The sequence below is a fragment of the Lepidochelys olivacea genome (genome assembly GCF_965140295.1).
Source record: "Lepidochelys olivacea isolate rLepOli2 genome assembly, chromosome: 8".
NCBI classification, from domain to species: Eukaryota; Metazoa; Chordata; order Testudines; family Cheloniidae; genus Lepidochelys; species Lepidochelys olivacea.
The window spans coordinates 72,691,482-72,711,288 of NC_140418.1; the positions used below are offsets into that span (position 1 = coordinate 72,691,482).

Consider the following 19,807-nt stretch of genomic DNA (forward strand, 5'->3'; position numbering starts at 1 on the left):
GAAAGTGCCCTTACGCATGCGAAAGTTTCGCAGCCACTGGGAATCGTCCCAGACCCACAACACTATGCGGTCCCACCAGTCTGTGCTTGTTTCCCGAGCCCAGAATCGGCGTTCCACAGCATGAACCTGCCCCATTAGCACCATGATGCATGCATTGGCAGGGCCCATGCTTTCAGAGAAATCTGTGTCCATGTCCTGATCACTCACGTGACTGCGCTGACGTCGCCTCCTCGCCCGGTATCGCTTTGCCGTGTTCTGATGCTGCATATACTGCTGGATAATGCGTGTGGTGTTTAATGTGCTCCTAATTGCCAAAGTGAGCTGAACGGCCTCCATGCTTGCCTTGGTATGGCGTCCGCACACAAAAAAGGCGCGGAACGATTGTCTGCCGTTGCTCTGACAGAGGGAGGGGCGACTGACAACACGGCTTACAGGGTTGGCTTCAGGGAGCTAAAATCAACAAAGGGGGTGGCTTTACATCAAGGAGTATTTCAGGCAGGACTTCACGGAGGGTTCCAATAAGAAATGGTGCACCTAAGTTATCGTTCTTATTGGAACAAGGAGGTTAGCCTGGCCTCTGATTGATACATGGCTAGATTTACCTCGCTGCACCTTCTCTGTGAGTGACTGCAGTGTGACCTAGAGGAATGAGTCCCCTAGACAGGGGAGGAGGCAAATGAGTACAAAACAAATCTGGTCTATTTCTTGTTTTGACCCACTCCATCTATCTTTTACATCTTTGGCTGGCAGCAGACGGTGCAGAAGGACCGCATGCCATCCACATCTCATGGCTGCTCGGCAGAAGATGGTACAGTACGACTACTAGCAATCCTCATCTCTTGCCTGCCTGGCAGAAGATGGTACAGTACGACTGCTAGCAGTCCGTATCGCCTGCCCGCTCACCATAAGACGGTTCAATAGGACTGACTGCAGGACTAAAGAGAATGACCTGGTCAAGTCACTCCAAATTTAGTCCCTGCACCCATGTCTGCCCAGGCGCTCCCAGCCGACGTGGCCAGGAGCACCTCGGACACGACAAGGACGACTACCAATCGTATTCCACCGTCTGCTGCCAGAAGGCAATGGGTTGCTGCTACTGTGCAGCAAAGCCATACCACGTCTGCCAGCACCCAGGAGACATAGGGAGACGGTTACCTGAGCAGGCTCCATGCTTGCCGTGGTATGGCGTCTGCACAGGTAACTCAGGAAAAAAGGCGTGAAATGATTGTCTGCCCTTGCTTTCATGGAGGGAGGGAGGGAACGGGGGCCTGACGATACGTACCCAGAACCACCCGCGACAATGTTTTAGCCCCATTAGAGTGCTCCATTGTGACTGCTCTGGACAGCACTCTCAGATGCCCGATTGTTTGCCGTTGCTCTGACGCCGGAAGGGGCGACTGAGGACACGGCTTACAGGGTTGGCTTCAGGGAGCTAAAAATCAACAAAGGGGGTGGCTTTACATCTAGGAGTATTTCAGGCAGGACTTCACGGAGGGTTCCAATAAGAAATGGTGCACCTAAGTTATCGTTCTTATTGGAACAAGAAGGTTAGCCTGGCCTCTCATTGATACATGGCTAGATTTACCTCGCTGCACCTTCTCTGTGAGTGACTGCAGTGTGACCTAGAAGAATGAGTCCCCTAGACAGGGGATGGGGGTGAAGCAAATGAGTACAAAACAAATCTGTTTTGATCCACTCCATCTATCTTTTACATCTTTGGCTGGCAGCAGACGGTGCAGAAGGACCGCATGCCATCCTCATCTCTTGCCTGCCTGGCAGAAGATGGTACAGTACGACTACTAGCAATCCTCATCTCTTGCCTGCCTGGCAGAAGATGGTACAGTATGACTGCTAGCAGTCCGTATCGCCTGCCCGCTCACCATAAGACGGTTCAATAGGACTGACTGCAGGACTAAAGAGAATGACCTGGTCAAGTCACTCCAAATTTAGTCCCTGCGCCTATGTCTGCCCAGGCGCTCCCAGCCGACGTGGCCAGGAGCACCTCGGACATGACGATGACGGCTACCAGTCGTACTGTACCGTCTGCTGCCACAAGGCAAGGGGTTGCTGCTACTGTGTAGCAATGCCGTACCGCGTCTGCCAGCACCCAGGAGACATAGGGTGACGGTTACCTGAGCGGGCTCCATGCTTGCCGTGGTATGGCGTCTGCACAGGTAACTCAGGAAAAAAGGCACGAAACAATTGTCTGCCCTTGCTTTCACGGAGGGAGGGAGGGAACGGGGGGCCTGACGATATGTACCCAGAACCACCCGCGACAATGTTTTAGCCCCATCAGGCATTGGGATCTCAACCCAGAATTCCAATGGGCAGCGGAGACTGTGGGAACTGTGGGATAGCTACCCACAGTGCAACGCTCCGGAAGTCGACTCTAGCCTCGGTACTGTGGAAGCGCTCCGCCAAGTTAATGCACTTAGAACATTTTCTGTGGGGACACACACACTCGAATATATAAAACCGATTTCTAAAAAACCGACTTCTATAAATTCGACCTTATTCCGTAGTGTAGACATGCCCTATGTTGTCCAAAGTAACATAACATTTTTTATGAACATCAAGGAAAGCTGAAGACAAACAGATGGGTACAAAGTGGACTGCTTAGGTTAAAGGGACTTGCAAGAAGAGTTCTGTAAGGCAGGTAAAGTCATAGGTTGGCATGGCAATGAGCTGAAAGTTTCTAGAAATGGGAAGAAATATTCATAATTGAAAGCACCAAAATGTGTCTGGAATGGTTAATGTTAGTGAGATTAGTGACCCTCAGATAAGCAATATCCAGGAAACGGTCACAACCTAAATGGAAAAGGGGTGACAAGATTGGACACAGCAAGCTTTACTATCGTGACTGACATCCCCACCATCTCTGGGACCCTCGGATCCACCATGACTCCAATAGGCCTTTGCCATCCTGATCCTGAAAGGCATCCTGACTAGACCAGGCAAGAAAGAGGAAACTGTTGACATCACCCCCTCCACTGGCTTTGGCCAAATCCTGAACACTTGGGATATAAGGATAGGGTTCTTATTCTCCCCAACGCCTCCCATTTAGTGACCTCCAGATAAATGTCCAAAAACACCCCCTACCTTATTTCTCCTCTTTCCACTCTCTCTTCTTTTGTATTCCATGTAATAAGAATGTGGTTGAGCCACCCAAGACAAGCCCACCTTTACAACACTGCTGTAAGCCTCTGACCAAGAGGAAGCTAAAGCAACACTCTGGTACAAGTTTACTAGGTCTCAGAATGGCTGATAAGACCATGTGCTGAGTGTCAATGTTTCTCTAGCAGCAAGGTTGCAAGTGAGAGTCAGCACCAGGGCTAGAAGCTGCATTTACTCTTTGCTGTTCTTCTTTTTGTCTTTTTGTGTGTTTCTTTGGTTTTGTCTTTTTTTAAAAAAAAGGGAGGATCAGCATCAGCAACAACTGTTCTAGATGAGCTCCAGATCATCTCAAGTAACATTTTCACTTTACCCCCAAAATAAAAGAGTATCTTTGATACCATCTAAAAAAGCCTGTCAAACAGCAGGTTTCCCCCGACAAAAGATGTTAAACAACAAAAAGGAAAAGGGAATAAGGAATGCCATTGAATTGAAAGTCTTACTTAATATTTTACATTTCACATGTTTAAAACTGTTTTTCTTCTTTTTCTGTATCTTTAATAAATTAAAAAAAATTAACGGTGGTTGTTACGATGGAAATAAGCTGGCATAACTTGACACAAAACCCTGGACCACACTTAACTGTTTAGTGTTGTAACAGTGAACAACAACTTCATTAACATCTCCCTAGACAACCTTCAACCTCCCTTATCAACGCAACAGATACCCCATACCCCCAGATTTTAAAACAACCAAAAAAAAAAAAAAGCCACCACCAAGCTAAGGACTCCATTTCAGGATTTACAATGTGCTTAGTACATGGTGGAAGTTTAAGGCAGGACTTTATGAGAGTAGTTAATACTCTGTAGATACCCAGGACACATGTGCAATAGAGATGACTAAGAATCAATACTAATGTAAACCTCCTTTTATTTATGAAGCCCTTGGTAACCTGAAACAATATACAAAATGCCAGTTTCTATTTTAAGAAATCAGAGTTCAATACATAGATGTGTAAGTTTTAAAATTTCATACCCAAGGACTATTTAAAACGTGAACTTCATAAGAGATATTTCAGGGATCTCATAACCATGGTCATGGAGCATTCATGTTTTCAAAAATAATTAAAGCCAAAGTTCTTGGATATATCTTGACAAGGTCATCTGAAGATTATTCCCTGAGCAGCATTGCCTGAAAAAAAAGAAAGAGTGTGAATTGTAATTACTCAAAGCACTGCAGAATAAAGCTACAGTAAATTCCTTCACAGTTGAACTGAACTGTTTAACACATGGAAACTCTAATTGACAATTCTGTACCAAAGTGTAAATTTGTCAAGGAAGGATACACAAGAAGTTTTTTTTAAAACATCTCAGTGAGTGCTGTTGTGATTTGGATCTATTACTTCTGAATATTGCATGAAGCTGACAAGCACTTGTCATTTAAAGACCACATGGAGGCATTTAGTTTTCCATTTAGACATAATAACACATTATGCAAATAAGCTTGCCAAGGAAAGCTGGAGGCTTACATGAAATAAACTGTCAAACACCAGTTGCTAATAAATGAATATTTCTGTATAGATTGCCTTAATTTGGGGAGTTGAAAAATAAATGTGGTAGATAGAATATCTTACTTTTGTAAGCTGTATAGAAGTTCGATGCAGAATTACATGTAGTGAAATTTTAAACACAAAATGAACACTCCTTGCCAGTGATGAAATTTGTCTTTTCTGGAAATAAGTTGAAATTTTAATAAGTCTGTAAAACACTTCAAATACATGACAACCTGAAATCAAACAAAAAAAAAAGCATTTTGAGTTCATGCCATATGAATAAGAAAATCAGGAAAATCACTGGGTTCATCTGTAGTGCTCACATAGGACCCAGTTTAGCCAACCCCCGATGAAGCCAACCTCTTCACTTTGAGCGATCTCTCATTCCTTTATGAACTACCAGCACATCTTTTTTTTTTTTTTTTTGCCAGCCAATGAGGCAGGATCCTTTCCCTTTTGTTATTTTTTTAAATTTGTCAGTGTTTTCAGTGCTAATCGAACTAGCAGGATCAGGCACGATGCCTGGCCATGCGCTATGAAAGCCAATAGGAGTTTTTTCCAGTGAGTACAATAGAAGCAGGACTCATAGTTCACGTTAGTGTAGATTATGTAAACTGTCCCGCTGTTTTTACTAGTGCATCTTGATTCTAACCTGCAACATCCCTGATACTTCAGTTTTGGGTCTTTCTTGAGCAGAGGACTGCCAGTCATGCCTAACTGCATGGCATTTCTCTGATATGTGGAGATCCATATTTCTGTGATAAATGGAGACTAGGATGAAACTATCAAATTTATTTTCATTTGTGACATAAGCATAATTCAAGAACTCAGATCTCCAGCACCTGGACCTCAATCCTTGGTAATGGAGACATCAGATAAAATTATTTAAAATAAACACCACGAAACAAATAGTTCAGAAAATTTGTAATGGGATCAGAGTCTTTCAGATCCAAGTAAATGGTATGTTTCCAGCCCACATCAGCAGTGAACGAATGAATGTTTGGAAGAAATTAATCAAAGACAGATTACCTCTTTAAAATCCTTGCAACCTCACCCTAACAAATGTATTTTATCAATATGGTAGAAAAACCAAATACCTACCCATAGAAGTGTGGCTGGCAAGAACAAGAGAATTATGATACGGTAGGAATGACTTACTTCCCATAAGCCAGATTGTGTAATATTAAAGTGAAGTAACTACATTCATATTTGTTTTTTTTGGTTAGTATAAGTTCCCAAGCTGAATATTTCTCTAATGTGATGTCAAAACACTGAGGGATTAACTTATTTCTGTATTCTATAATTTAAGAAGAATACAGATGGTTCCCGGATTCAGAGAACATTCTATGTAGTTAAACCTGTGTTTTGGGGTGTAGTGGTATCTCATTGCTATTATTAGTTTTATTCTTGAAGCAGAAGTTGCTAAAAAACAGGTCTTAACTAAAAACAGGCAGTTGTGATCAGGCTCCATTCATGCAGGGCAAAAGCTTATTGAAGGATATTGATTTTCAGCTCATTCATTGCAGAAATAGCCTACTTACTAAACATTTAATCTTGCTTTTGAAGGCAAATTCAATTCAACAGACAGTTTTGGTGCTAAATTTAGAACTTCTCTCCTTGTTTCTATTTTTAATAATGAGAATAAAATAGAGTTGTTTCTATGTTGGCACCTTCTTCACCCTTTAGGAAACTACACTCTAAACTAATACTGTGTGTCAGAAATCCAGTCTTAATTAGCCTAATCAAATAACATTTCCACTTTAGGGAAGAAGGATTAGAGTCTAATCTACTAAAACGGTTTCAGACATTTATATTTGAGTAACTGTTTGGGATGTGACCAATTTTTTTTTGTGTGCTTTTTAAATTAAATAGTTCAAGGATAATTTTCCTCTTTTCTGGAAACTGAACTGAAGGATTTGATTTTCCACTGGGCACTTTAAAAAGGAATTCATTAAATTTTACTTTACAAACTAATGTGCATGTGGTTTAAGGTATGGTACAGGGGACGCTTTTATCAAGTAAATGGCATGGCCTCCTCTGGTTCAGGTAGGGTGGTTTGGAGAGGCCAATGGCTTGCTAGTTAAAGATATCACATGATGAAGTTGATGCTTGAAGTGATCCAACCAATCTTTAATCACTAAGAAGTTTGAGGATTACACTGTCCTCCCTGCTGAATGATTGAGGAGGATGTTAGCTTTCATTTGAAACCAAGCAGGCTACGCATTTTAGAATCCCATTGCAAAGGAATCTTGATACACTTTAAGACTGTCACCATCTTCAGTTATTCTATTCAAACAACTTTGTCAATTATTCACATTCATTCACTCCCAAACTGCAAAGGATTTAAATAAACTGCCAACTATTTGCAGTAGGAACTCATTACACACAACTGGAATAGGACATTTTTGTTTTATCCACTGTATTTTTTGTGGTCCCACATACATGAAGGACACCATTAACACTCAAAGGCATTTGAAAATGTATTTCCTTGTGAGGACTTTGATGGCTATCAAATAAGCAGGGAATTTATGCTGTTTCATAGCTTGGAAGCGCCATCAAATTGAGTCAATGAAAATACATCCATTTGTATAATATTCTCATCACTTTTGGTACAAAGCAAAAGTTGTCTTGGAGTTTTCATTTAGCTACTTTAGCTGTTTCTCATTTATTCTGAGATAACAGTCCACTCCAAACTAAATCTTCTGATCAGAAAAAGATGATGATTATTTCTCTTTCCAAGAGACAATCTTTTCTTTGAAGCCAAAGCTGAGACAAGCTGGTCAGTTTTCGAGCAGACTAAGTTTTCCTTGACGAGGCTCTTTGGTCAAATAAATGAAAAGAAAAAAAACCCTGTTGGTTCCTGCTCATAGAACATGGCATTTATTTTCTGTGGTAGTCAAAGTCTATAATTTTGCAGACAATTCCCTTCAGGTTTTGCCAGAGTAAATGCAACATTTGAACACTAGAGGAGAAACACCAGGAAAGTGGTCTTTCTGCTGCTTGCAGGGTTGTTACTTCTGTGAAATATTGAGGGATTATTAAAATGGAAATGTAGTAAATGGAAAGCATAAAATACTGATATCAGAAGCTGAAAGCACAGTAAGGATCACCATGAACAATTTTTCCTAAAAGGAGATAAACATGGGCTTGATTCTACAAGTTGCTGTGGTTCTGATCCAGCAAAGCATTTAAGTACATGCTTAAACACCAGTAGTCCTACTGAAGTCACTGAAGCTTTGCTGGGCCAGAGACAGAGGGTTCAGCACATTTCATGAGTTAGCTTTAACTTAATTTTTCTTACCTTTGACTTAGTGCACATTAGCTCTCCAGATTCATGTATCTCGGTTGTGTTTTCATCCAAAGTTTTTTATATATGTTTAAGAGTTTACTGATATTCCTAAAAGGCCTAACCAAAACCACACTGTGAAGTCAACGGAAAGGTTCTATAGGTTCAGGATCAGGGCCCACGTTGCCTCTTGAGGGAAAAAAAATCATTCAAATTCCTCACTGATAAAATAGTTGCAAGTTTAGAATCACACAATTTGTATTTATACAAAGTGCTTCCTAAATTTCAAAGCTTTCCATTTCTTTTGGAATGCTCCAGATAAACTTTTTTTTAACCGTCATATTGGCCAGCCCTCTGATGAATATCTGGCTAGAAATGTAAACAAATGGCCAAATGCAAGCATGAACCTTTCAGTCATCCTTGTGAAGCCCAGTATTTATTAAGCCAAGATGTTGCTTAATGTGTTTATGTATAGGCTATATACCATGTACATGGTAGTAGTAGCAGCATCACCATTCTGAACACGAGGAGGAAAATGTAAGAGGCCCCTACATAACACTGATGTAGTTGTGGGGAGGAGAGCAAATCTTCCCGATGTGTATTACACTGTTCATTTCACTCATATGACAGCTGATTTTAAACAGCTACCAGCAGCCTCACTAACCATAATCCTCATCATTGTGTAAATACTGAAGAACTGCTATAGGCATATACGTAGAGCACTATTGACATGATCAACTCTCTGATCAATTAACAGAAAGAGAGACTATCCTAATGGAATGGCTAAAGCCTGTTTTTATGTTCTTAGCACAGTTAAACAAAAAACTGTGCTTGAATTTAGGAATTAGTGTGTGACAAAAATACAACGACTGGTTCTCTCAACTTGCCATCTGACAAGAGCAGCCTTGGTAGAATTTTATTAGGTTATTATTTCACTGCTCTACTCCTGATACAGCCAATCCTCTTGGCAGGGTTTATATTAATAAAAAATTATCTGTGACATGAGGGAAGAGATGCATAAAAGACATACAAATGTTCTTTTATCACAGGCAGCATTTTAACAAACAAAGATAGAATTGAAAGTTGTGTTACTCCTAGCCTTCTCATCTAGAATGCTATTGAAATAACCCCTTAAAGCACTGTAGAAAGGCACAAGTGAATTGCACATGAAAAGAGGATCAGTTGACTTCTAGCTTATACTCTCTCTCCTTTTAGGACATATCTTTGTTATAAAGATTTAAAAGAGGATACATCTTATACAAGTGCCATTCAGCAATTTTACTTTTTTTGTGATATAGAATGCATTATTAATGTGTTATTCTTTTACATTTAACATTTATAAAACACATGGAGTGAAAAAAAAAAGTTTGTAATTCTCACAGTCTAAACAATAAACAAAGTGCCTCCAGGATTCATTTTTAATGAGAAATGCCAGTTTTGCACAGCAGAAGTCTTGGGATAGGCAATGTGCACAAGCAGATTAATTATCATTTCGGAGATAAGAAATGTGTGAATTTTATAACAGCTCTTGTAAAAAATAAATATATTGTTAATCACTGACAGTTTTATGTCCTCAAAGGTACTATTAACCTATAAATATATGTCACATACATTTAGGAGTTTAAAATGCTGGATTTTATTTATTTATATTTGAAGGCTGCTAGTGTTTTTCCCCTTGTAACTAGTAGGGTTTTTTTTTTAAGTGTGGAGTTAGTACAGGGTTTCCAGCACATAGTGCAGAATGCATCAAACATGCAGCATAATTACCTATTAGTCCTGTTCACATCTGACGAATAGAGATTTATAATCATCAACATTCTAGCTAAGCTACGACTCCAATCTGTGCTGGAATAGTTGTTTCCAGACTTCTATGGATCAACGATTAAGGGGTTTCTCCAAATACCTCTACTGGATTTCTGGAAGCTGTTTGCAAGTTAAAGCTTCTTCTCCACCCCAAAGTGGAATCTCTCTGCTAGAGAATTCACTTTTCAACTTCCTCCAGCAAATCCAGTTGGCAGCTGATTGCACTACCAACATCAGACTACCGATAGCCTTCAAAGTGGTAGGTGATAAAATTCTAGTCTAATAGCTTAAGGAATTGATTTACAAACTATTTAGCATATATGATAGTTAATGTATAAATTTTTATTGCAATTCAGAGACTGACTGCATTGTTTTACAAGCTAAATATATTAATCCCTATTCTTCAATGGTGGGTATATAGGAGATTTACCAAATTGCTGAATGGGTGGATGTGTTGGTGACCAAAACTTGTTGTGGATACAAACTATATCAATGATTTTCTAGGAAATCTTGTTATGGAAAACCTCTAGATACAGGTCCATAATATCTGGATAATTATACCAGCATAATTCCATTATTTGGAACTACCACCCAGAGTAAAAGGAACATCACAAAATCCATGTAACTTGCAGCATTTCTCCTATTTGTTCCAACTAACCTTAACTCCTAATTTTCCCTGATGTAGCCATTCCATAATGACCTTCAGAGGATTCAGAGTCACCACTGATGTAGATTCAGACTGAAGTTGAAAGACCTCTTTGAATAAGACTGAGGGTTTAAAATTCCATGCTTTTAGGGATTTTGACATGAAATCAGTACTTGTGAAGCAAAAGTATTTTTCCATTCACCAGCAGAAAAGGTAGAAATTTGAACTTTTCCCCTATGGGGTCAAATCTGGCAGATCTTGCTCATCCATTTCTGTGGGAAATTAGTATATGTTAGTAAAAGATTTAAGTGTGTAAGAGTCCTTTGAATTAGAACCAATCAGGGAGCTGTGACAAAGAAAAGAATCCGTTTTTCCTGGATGTTCTGCTACTTAGCACCAGTGCACACGGTAGTTAGCGCTGATCAAACTACTTATTGCAAATTTAGCACTCCCCGCTCTCTCCATTTGTAGGCTGATCTCAGTTCCTGCAAATATATTTGTTATTTGTTAGCATCCAAATAACTCATGCAAACAAATTTAGGTTGGGTTGACTTCAAGTGTTACTTTTGTGCTTATGATTGGTCACATGGTATTGTTCCTGGTCTGATTATTATTCTCCTGCTTAGAAAATTTAATCTAAACACCGAGCAATGCAATTTATTCATCCAAAAATTCATATTAAATTTACTTATGCTAAAATTTGTAAAATCTTTAGGAGTCATTAGCATTTTAACAAATTGCTGGCAACTGTCTTCTTGCTACTGGCAAATCATATTATCCCCAAAATAATGGTGAACCACACTCAGTACCATTGTTCATGAAAATATTCACAAATCACTTCTTGTGTTATTCAGCCAAGTTTAATAGCAGTTATAATTCAAACTATCTAAATAGATCTCAGGCACACAACACATTTTATCCCCAGTAAAAATGTTGTGTATCTTCAGAAAAAAAGGGGAACAAATTTTGTGGCTTGAGTCCATCTTTCCTGAGAAGACTTCCCCTCCCTCGTGTTGGTTATGTTTTGGTTTTGCCAGTCCAAAAGCAGGGTTGTTTCAGATTCAGATCTCATTTTCTTCAAATCTTCCAATTTCAGGAACTTTGGGTTCTGGTTTTAGCTAACTTCTTTTTCAACTAAAATGAAGTATGAACTGAAAGGGTGGTTTTGGTCTTGCAAAAATCTAATCAGCTTGGGTTTTGTCTTGCAAAACCAGGAGTAATTCAGATCCATGTCCTACTTATGTGCAGTCTGATTGACTGAGCCACCTGACTGGCTGTAGGAGTCACCAGAACAATACTTAAGCTCAGTAGCAGCAGCAGTCTAGTGGGTGCTCAATGTGCTCCTTACCTCCCCCAGCCACAGCCCCATCCCCATCCTGACCCTCTGGGTTAGGACAGACTCACAGCATTGACTTCCAACTCTTTGCTGTTGCTATAAAATCCCATTGTTGGGTGGTGGAATTAGAACAAAAGCAATCAGTCATTAATAGAGTACACCTGATTTTTGTTCAATGGTAGCCTCCAAAAGATGCAATTTGCATACAAAAATAACAATTCCAATTATTAAAGAGATTGGATGGTCTTGTGGCTAATGCCCTAGACTATGACTCTCATCAGTTCAATTCCCAGGCCTGGTACAGTCTTCCTGTTAGATAGATATTTGAACAGTCCTATGTGCAGTCTAATACAAAAAATAATTGGTGAACAGTTTCATGAAATACCAAAGTTTGGTTCACCATTATTTTGTGAATATTATTTGCTATTTGCAAGTATTAAGACAGCCACTAATGGGTTTTGAGCTAGTCACTTCCTCTCTCTGTACTTCAGTTCTTCATCTATAATGTTTTTCCACACTTTGTCCATCTTGTTTATTTAAGCTGTAAAATCTTCCGGACAAGTATAAGATTTTCAATAGCACCTAAGTGACTTAGCACCAGTGGAATTCATAGCTCTGTATTAGGCACACAGGCTCCCCATGCATTGAATCCCTAGAAGAGGGGTTCAGAGAAGCCAGCAAGCTCAGCAGGGAGCTGTCTAAGGTAGCCCATAGGAAATACTAAGGAGAGGACCGAGCCTTCTGAGGTAATTAGGCACCTCATTTTGGGCTGAAGTGAGGTGTTTCCTTGCACTCCAGATTCTCAACTGTGAGCCCTCTTCTGGAATTTGAGCTGGCCTGGCTAAGATGCAGAGAGAGCGTGAGACAGAACAGACAGACTTCATTATAGTCAATAGTCCAGGGGGTTGGACACTTGCCTGGGATGTGGCAGCAGGGACTTGAACCTGATCCTCCGACAGAAGAGATTGAGACCCCCCCCCCAGAATACTCTAAGCCTCTGCTTCAAATCTGGGTGTCCCATATCCCAGGTGAGCGCTCTAACCACTGGGCTATTGGGGAGCTTGGGACACCGACCCATCTCCTCCTTTAGGTCACTGTACAGCAGTTCCCTTTATTGGAAGGAAGGGGTTTCAGAGTTGCATTTGTGATGGATAAGACAGTAATTCCAAGCACAGCATCTGACGTCAAGCCCCACTCTTTTGTGGTGCTCTAAATGTGTGCGCTGACACCCAGGTTGCTGCTTTGCAGACGTCCATGATGGGTACATTCTTGAGGTAAGCTATTGATGTAGAAAGTGATCTGGTGGCATGTGCGGGGGGCCCAGGTGGGGATTATAGTTGTTGGTGGTGCAAAGGTTGATGCATTCAGAGATCCATTTTAACAGCCTTTGCTTGGATACGGCGGCTCCTTTGGATCTTTCTGTGACAGAAAGATCTAACTTTGATGACTTTCTGAAGAGTTTAGTCCTTTCAGTGTAAAATGCTAGTGCCCTTCTGACATCCAGGGTGTGGAACATCATTTCTTGTTTGTTCCCATGAGGTTTTGGGAAGAACGACAGGAGATGGAATGAGAAAACTAATTTTAGGTAAAATTTTGGATGTGGCCTTAGAGTTAGCTTGTTTTTGAAGTATATTTCTTAAGGGAGTGTGCCACAACAGCCCCAAGTTCTCCGACTCATCATATGGATGTGATGGTGACAAAGCAGCCACCTTCACTGAGAGGTGGAGAAGAGAACACATCACGAAGGGTTCAAATGGGGTACAGTGAGGCATTGTAGCTCTAGATTAAGGTTCTATGGGGGAGTACGGGGCTTGTATTTTGTGATAAACGTTACAAACACCTTGGATGAATTATTCAGTGGTAGCATGACTGAAGATTGAGAACTCGTCAACATTGATGGAAAGCCATGATTGCCACAAGATGTACTCGGAGGCCTGATTTCTTGAGTTCTAATACCATTGGTAAAGAAGGAGTCAACACTGTCCATTCTGGCACCATATGTGGAATCTCTTCCATTTGTATAGGTAAGTATATCATGTAGTAGACTATCTGCTGTTTAATAATATGGCCCTTACCTCCTCTGAGCATGACATTTCATTGCCTTGGAACCATGGAGTAACCATGCCTTCAGGTGGAATATTTCCAGATTTGGGTGGCAGACCTGGCCTGCATCCTGGGACAGGAGATGTGGAAGAAGGGAAAGAGTACATGGTGGGCACACTGCCATCTTCAGCAAGTTAGGGAACCACATTTATCTGTTGACGTGAGAGCTATCAAATGACTCTGGATTTTTCAGTCCTTATCTTGTGTATGACCAGGGATAGGACAGGGCTTGGGGGAAAAACGCCTGCAGTAGAGGTGCATCCATTTGATGATAAATCATCATCCAGAGATTGGGGTCTCAAGCCTGCTCTTCAGCAAAAGTGTAGGCACTTGGCATTTTGGGTTGTAGCGAAGAGGTCTATAGTTGGGGAACCCCAGCATTTGAATGTCCTCTGTAATACCTTGGTGTTTATTTTCCACTTATGGCCCTGAGAGACTTTTCTGCTCAATGCATACACAGTGGCATTTTGGCATCCTGGTTGGTAGGAGGTGGAGTTGTTGTGTGGAGATGATGCACCAGTTCCATAATCTCATTGCTTCTGTGCATAGGGAGTGCGATTGTGCCCCTTCTTGTTACTTTATATAAAACACACAAGCATTGTCGTCCATCAACACTTTTATGGTTTGGTTCCTGATCATGGGCAGAAAGTGTGAGCGTGCCATGCAGACTGCTCATAGTTCCAGTAGTTTTAGATTCTGAGGGGGACAACCTGCCCTGTGTGATTGTGTAAGTGTGCCCCCCAACCTATTAAAGAAACATCCATTGTAAGTATCATTGACAGACGAGATCTGTGTGAAGATAACTGCTCCACAAACATTGTGTGGTCGAGTCCATGGTTTAGAGTTTATTTGGATTGTCATCATAAGGCACTTGTTTATACTGCGTGTGATGGGTTCGATCACAGAGATCTCCTTGGGACTGTCACCTGACCTGCTGAAACTACCTCTGAGCCCATTTTCCATGCCCAGCTTGGGACTCCAGAACCTTGTCTTGTTGAGCCAGACATGCAAGCCTGCTGCAACAAAGACCTAGGGTCTGAACCACAACCCCGAAGCTGCAGGCTTTAACCGAAAACCACTCAGCAGGTATTCCCATCTCCAGCACCCAGACACCCAGCTCCCAATGGAATCCAAACCCCAGATAAATCAGTTTTACTTTGTATAAAGCTTATAAAAGGTAAACTCAAGTTGTCCTCCCTCTAGAACACTGACAGAGATATGTACAGCTGTTTGCTCCCCCAGGTATTAATCACTTACTCTGGGTTAATTAATAAACAAAAGTGATTTTAAGTTTAAAAAGTAGGATTTAAGTGGTTTTAAGTAATAACAGACAGAACAAAGTTACCTACCAAGCAAAATAAAACAAAGCAAGCAAGTCTAAGCCTCATACATTTAAGAAACTGAATACAGGTAAACCTCACCCTCAGATGTTCCAATAAGCTTCTTTCACAGACTAAGATTCCTTCTTAGTCTGGGCCCAATCCTTTCTCCTGTAGAGTTCTTGTTAGTCCCAGCTCAGGTGGCAACTAGGGGATTTCTCATGACTGGCAACTCCCTTTGTTCTGTTCCACCCCCCTTTTATAGCTTTGGCACAAGGTGGGAATCTTGTATCTCTCTGGATCCTTCTAAATGGAAAAGCACCAGGTTTAAGATGGATTCCAGTACCAGGTGACCGGGTCACAGGTCCTGTGAGACCCCAAGCCTCCATTCTTTCCAGCCTGACTCACAGAAACACAGGAAGGCTTACAAGTAAACAGAGCCATTTACAACCAGTTGTCCTGGTCAGTGGGAGCCATCAAGATTCTAAACCACCATTAATGGCCCACACTTTGCATAATTACAGTAGGACTTCAGAGTACTTCATATTTCTAGCTTCAGATACAAGACTGATACATTCATAGAAATAGGATGAACACACTCAGTAGATAAGCTTTGTAATGATACCTTACAAGAGGCCTTTTGCATAAGGCATATTCCAGTTACATTATATTCACACTAGACATATTTTCATAAAACATGTGGAGTGCAACGTCACACTGTGTCTGTGCAGAATGTAAAACTGTCCTTAGCCAGCCTTGAAGGCAATGCACGTGTAGCCTGGTATACTTCACCACAAATGTCATTGCTGACATATGGCCTAATAGTTGAAGGCAGGTCCTGGCTGATGTCTTTGGGCTGGTTTGTGTTGAAATGATCAGATTGAATAGAGTGACAAATCTGTGTGGTGGTAGAGAGGCTGTGGCCTCCTGAGCATCAAGGTAAGTCCCAATGAATTCTAGTCTCTGTACAGGTATAAGCGTTGATTTTTGCTTTTTTATTTGTAGACCTTGTCATGTGAAAAGAGCTATTGTCTTTTGGGAGCTTCTAAGGCATCTTTTCAGGTAGAGGCTTTGAGTAAGCAGTCATCCAGGTAGGGGAATATTACAACCCCTTTTCTGCAGAGGTGAGCCACCACCACAAGAACTTTGGAGAACACCCGGGAAGCCGTAGACAGTCCGAAAGGGACTACTGTGTATTGGTTGTCCCAGAACAAATCTGAGAAACCTTCTGCGTGAAGGGTGTATTGTAATGTGAAAATAGGCATCCTGGAGATCAAGGCAACCAAGAGATCAAAAACCAGTCCTTATTCTAGTGCTGGGATTATTGTTGCTAGCATGACCATCCTGAACTGTTTGGTCTTCACAAATTTACTGGACGTCCTTAGCTTGAGAATGGTCCTCCATCCTGGTTTTTTTCCTGGGTTAAGAAATAATGGGAATAGGAGCCCTAGAGTCTTTTAGGGTGTGAAGTGACTCAGTCTTAGCTGTGACCAGTTTCATTTACTCAAAGGAGACATCCTCTAGGGTGGATTGTACCTCTTTGGGGAAACCAGAGAGGTAGACCCAGGAAGATTGCCACATGACCATGGCTGTGACGACGGATTGTGCTGCTGTGTCCGCCGAATTGAGAGAGGCCTGTAAGGCTGTTCAAGCTAGACGGTGGCTTTCTGAGATGACTGCGTTAAATTGCTCCTTTTTTGTCCTCAGACAGATAATCAATACATTCAGACATCTTTGAATAATTGGAGTGGTTGTATTTGGCCATCCGTGCCTCAAATTGGTGATCCTGAATTGCAGGGTTGCTGATGAGTAGGCCTTATGCCCAAAGAGATCTAATTGCTTCCAGTCCTTATCATGTGGAGTGGATCTGTAGTTATGTTGTCTGTCCCATTCATTCATGGCCTCTACCACCAGAGTTTGGTGTGGGGTGTGAAAACAAAAATTCCATTCCCTTGGAGGGCATGTAATATTTTTGTCCACTCTTTTACAAGTGGGTGGAATTGTTGCTGGGCTCTGCCAGATGGTCTTGGCCAGGTCCATGAGCACCTCAGATATAGAGAGAACAATGCTGGATGAAGTTGACATGTGCAGAATGTCCAACAATTTGTGTTGAGAGACTGCAGCTTCTTCCAATGGTATTTCTAATGGGTCCACAATCCACTTAAACAGCTCTTGGAATTATTTAAAATCATCACGCATCATGGGTGGTGAGGGCAGGATGCCTTTGTCTGGGGAGAGGAGGAAAAAATTGGTAGCTGGGGTAACCTCCTGACCAGAAGTCTCCTCCAGTCCTCCAAGTGCCTCATCCGGAGGTTCAGAGCCCAGGTATTGAAGGTGATGGAGAATGTCTCACTCTTTCCCTGTGGGTACTGGGAGGCTCAGAATAGTGGTGACAGCATGCCATCCATGGATCCAAGTAGGGCCACTGTGGCAGATGAAATCACAGTGGTTGTCCGTACTGAAGATTGCATGCTGTGTGCAACACAGACTGCTGCACCGCATGTTGGAGATGCTCTGGCAGTGCTGAAGAAAGGATGGTAAGTTTCTGAGCCCGCCTGCTTAGGATCTTTGGTTGTCACGGTACCAGAGGGTCCGACCTCTTCAGAAGTAGTCTGCCATGGTGCGCTCGGTACTGATAGCATCTGGGTCAGGGATCATCTCTTTTTAGCATATTCTTGAGAAGAAGTCCTAGTCCATTTTTTTTGCCACCTTTATTAGCAGCGTGCTCTTTTCTGTGGGAGGATCGTGGTGAATGTCTGTCAGATGCCGCTGCTGGAGAGCAGTGCCCAGAAGGGGTCCGTGATCCCGGATTAGACACTGGGCAGAGACTTCTCCACCAAGAGAAGTTTTAGTTTACAATTTTTCTGGTGCATGAATCTTATTATGGCAGTGGGAGCACTTTTGCAGAATGTGTGTCTCACTGAGACAATGGACACATTGCAAGTGTGTCAGAGACTGGGACTGACTCCTGGAAAGTTAGGCAGCATTTCAAATCAGGGGATCCAGGCATGCCCCTTAGAATAATGTTTCTTCCATGAGGGAGGGTATCTACACTATGCTAAAGGGTATAAGAAATTATACTTAATCTAAAGGAAACAAAAATGTTTTTAAAGAAAAATAAATGGGGAAGAGAAAGGTAGCTAACTACTAAATCTGATTCTTAAGAAGAAGGCAAAACTTGGAGACACTGCCCATTGTTCAGTCTCAAGCCAAGGGTGATAGAGAAGCAGTGGGGGGTGGGGGGAGAGTTAAGTCACACACAGCTATGTAACCACCAGAGGTGCTGCAAGATGGGGACAGCGCATGTGTGACCCTACCAGGCACTGCTGCTGAAATTCTCCAATTGCAGGCACAGGGATGCAGATTCATCTAAAGTGGAGCACCCCAGAGACACTTCTTGAAGAACAACAAGGCAGTTAGAATCTAGTCCCTCAAAGTCACTTTTGAAAATTTTACTCAGGTACCATCTCTTACAATGTGTTTTTACACCTCAGCAGGAATGTCAAGGGGCTAATAATAAATAAATCTACCTTGCAGTTTGAGAACACTTGTCTTTCAGATCACTCACAAAATTACTGCGAAAAACTGCAGGAAGTAATTAATGGAAGTTTCTGAAAATTCAGCCTAAGAAGTATATTTTACCAAAAAGACCACAGGAGAAGTATTGCAAACTGAGAGTCTTTCCATTGACTTCAGTGGGCTTTGGATCAGGCCTTCAACAAACTAAACTTCTGCTGAGAGTGGTCATCATGCACCCACAATCCCCACCTCAATGGGAGTAGGTAGACTAGATTTGGTTTTTGCAATATTGCAAGCTAACTTTAAGTGTTTTCAAATCCCTCAACTGATACTGGTTCTTTCCCCATGTCTAGAAACTGACATCTTTGTTACGTTTATTATCTGTAGGCTCACTTTTAGCATCCTGCCTGCCCTATGGACATAGCCAGTCATAGTATTCATAATTATGGCATATTTTTATAGAACTAAACTGTATCTTTTAGTTTCAATGTAAAATTTACAAAGCTCAAGGACAGTGTAGAATTGAATGTGCCATGTAATGGGCTCAAAATCAAAGAAAATAAAGATGTATGTAATTCCAACTGGGGAGGGAGAATAAAAGAGTTTCAGCAATGAAATCGAATGTTTGGTGGTTTTAGTTTGGCCCCTAGTGGATAGTGATTCTCATTGTCACATTGAATTGGTAGGCTTTGCTTAAGCAAAAGTCCATGCTGAATAACCCTGGAGACTAAATTACCTCTCAGCTTTGGAGATGGAGTTTGCTTCAAGCTAGAATTAAGAGGAATTTGTGGTTTACTGACAAAAAACTATAGAACATCTGCCCATTCACAAGGATTGCCAATAAATACAGACTATATTCAGAAAATAAATCTTCTTTCTATCTTAACCTACAAAATATTCATTTCTTAATGGAAAGGCTAATAATGTGTCAGCCTTTGTTGTTTAAAAGGCAAGTCATTTACTTCACTAAGAGATCCTTTAATAAGAAAACAGGTGCTTGTATTGTGCGATAGTGATGTATTGCTCATGATGAGAAAGCTTCCACAAATACATTTGGCGTAACAGTTTCTGTAGCATCAACGTGAAGCCTGTCATCTTTCACCCCAATGAAAATGATGCAGTTTGCTTGCGA

General features: G+C 41.4%; 1 long non-coding RNA gene across 1 annotated transcript in view; it reads right to left on the reverse strand.

The window, feature by feature from the left end:
- Positions 1-4,161: 4,161 nt before the first annotated feature.
- LOC311525111 overlaps positions 4,162-19,807 on the reverse strand; it is a 205,392-nt gene continuing 189,746 nt past the window's right edge. The window contains exons 5-6 of the long non-coding RNA XR_014712688.1: positions 4,745-4,896; positions 4,162-4,302 (exon numbers count right to left, since the gene is read on the reverse strand). This is a non-coding gene — a long non-coding RNA (uncharacterized lncRNA). The remainder of the gene's footprint in view (positions 4,303-4,744; positions 4,897-19,807) is intronic.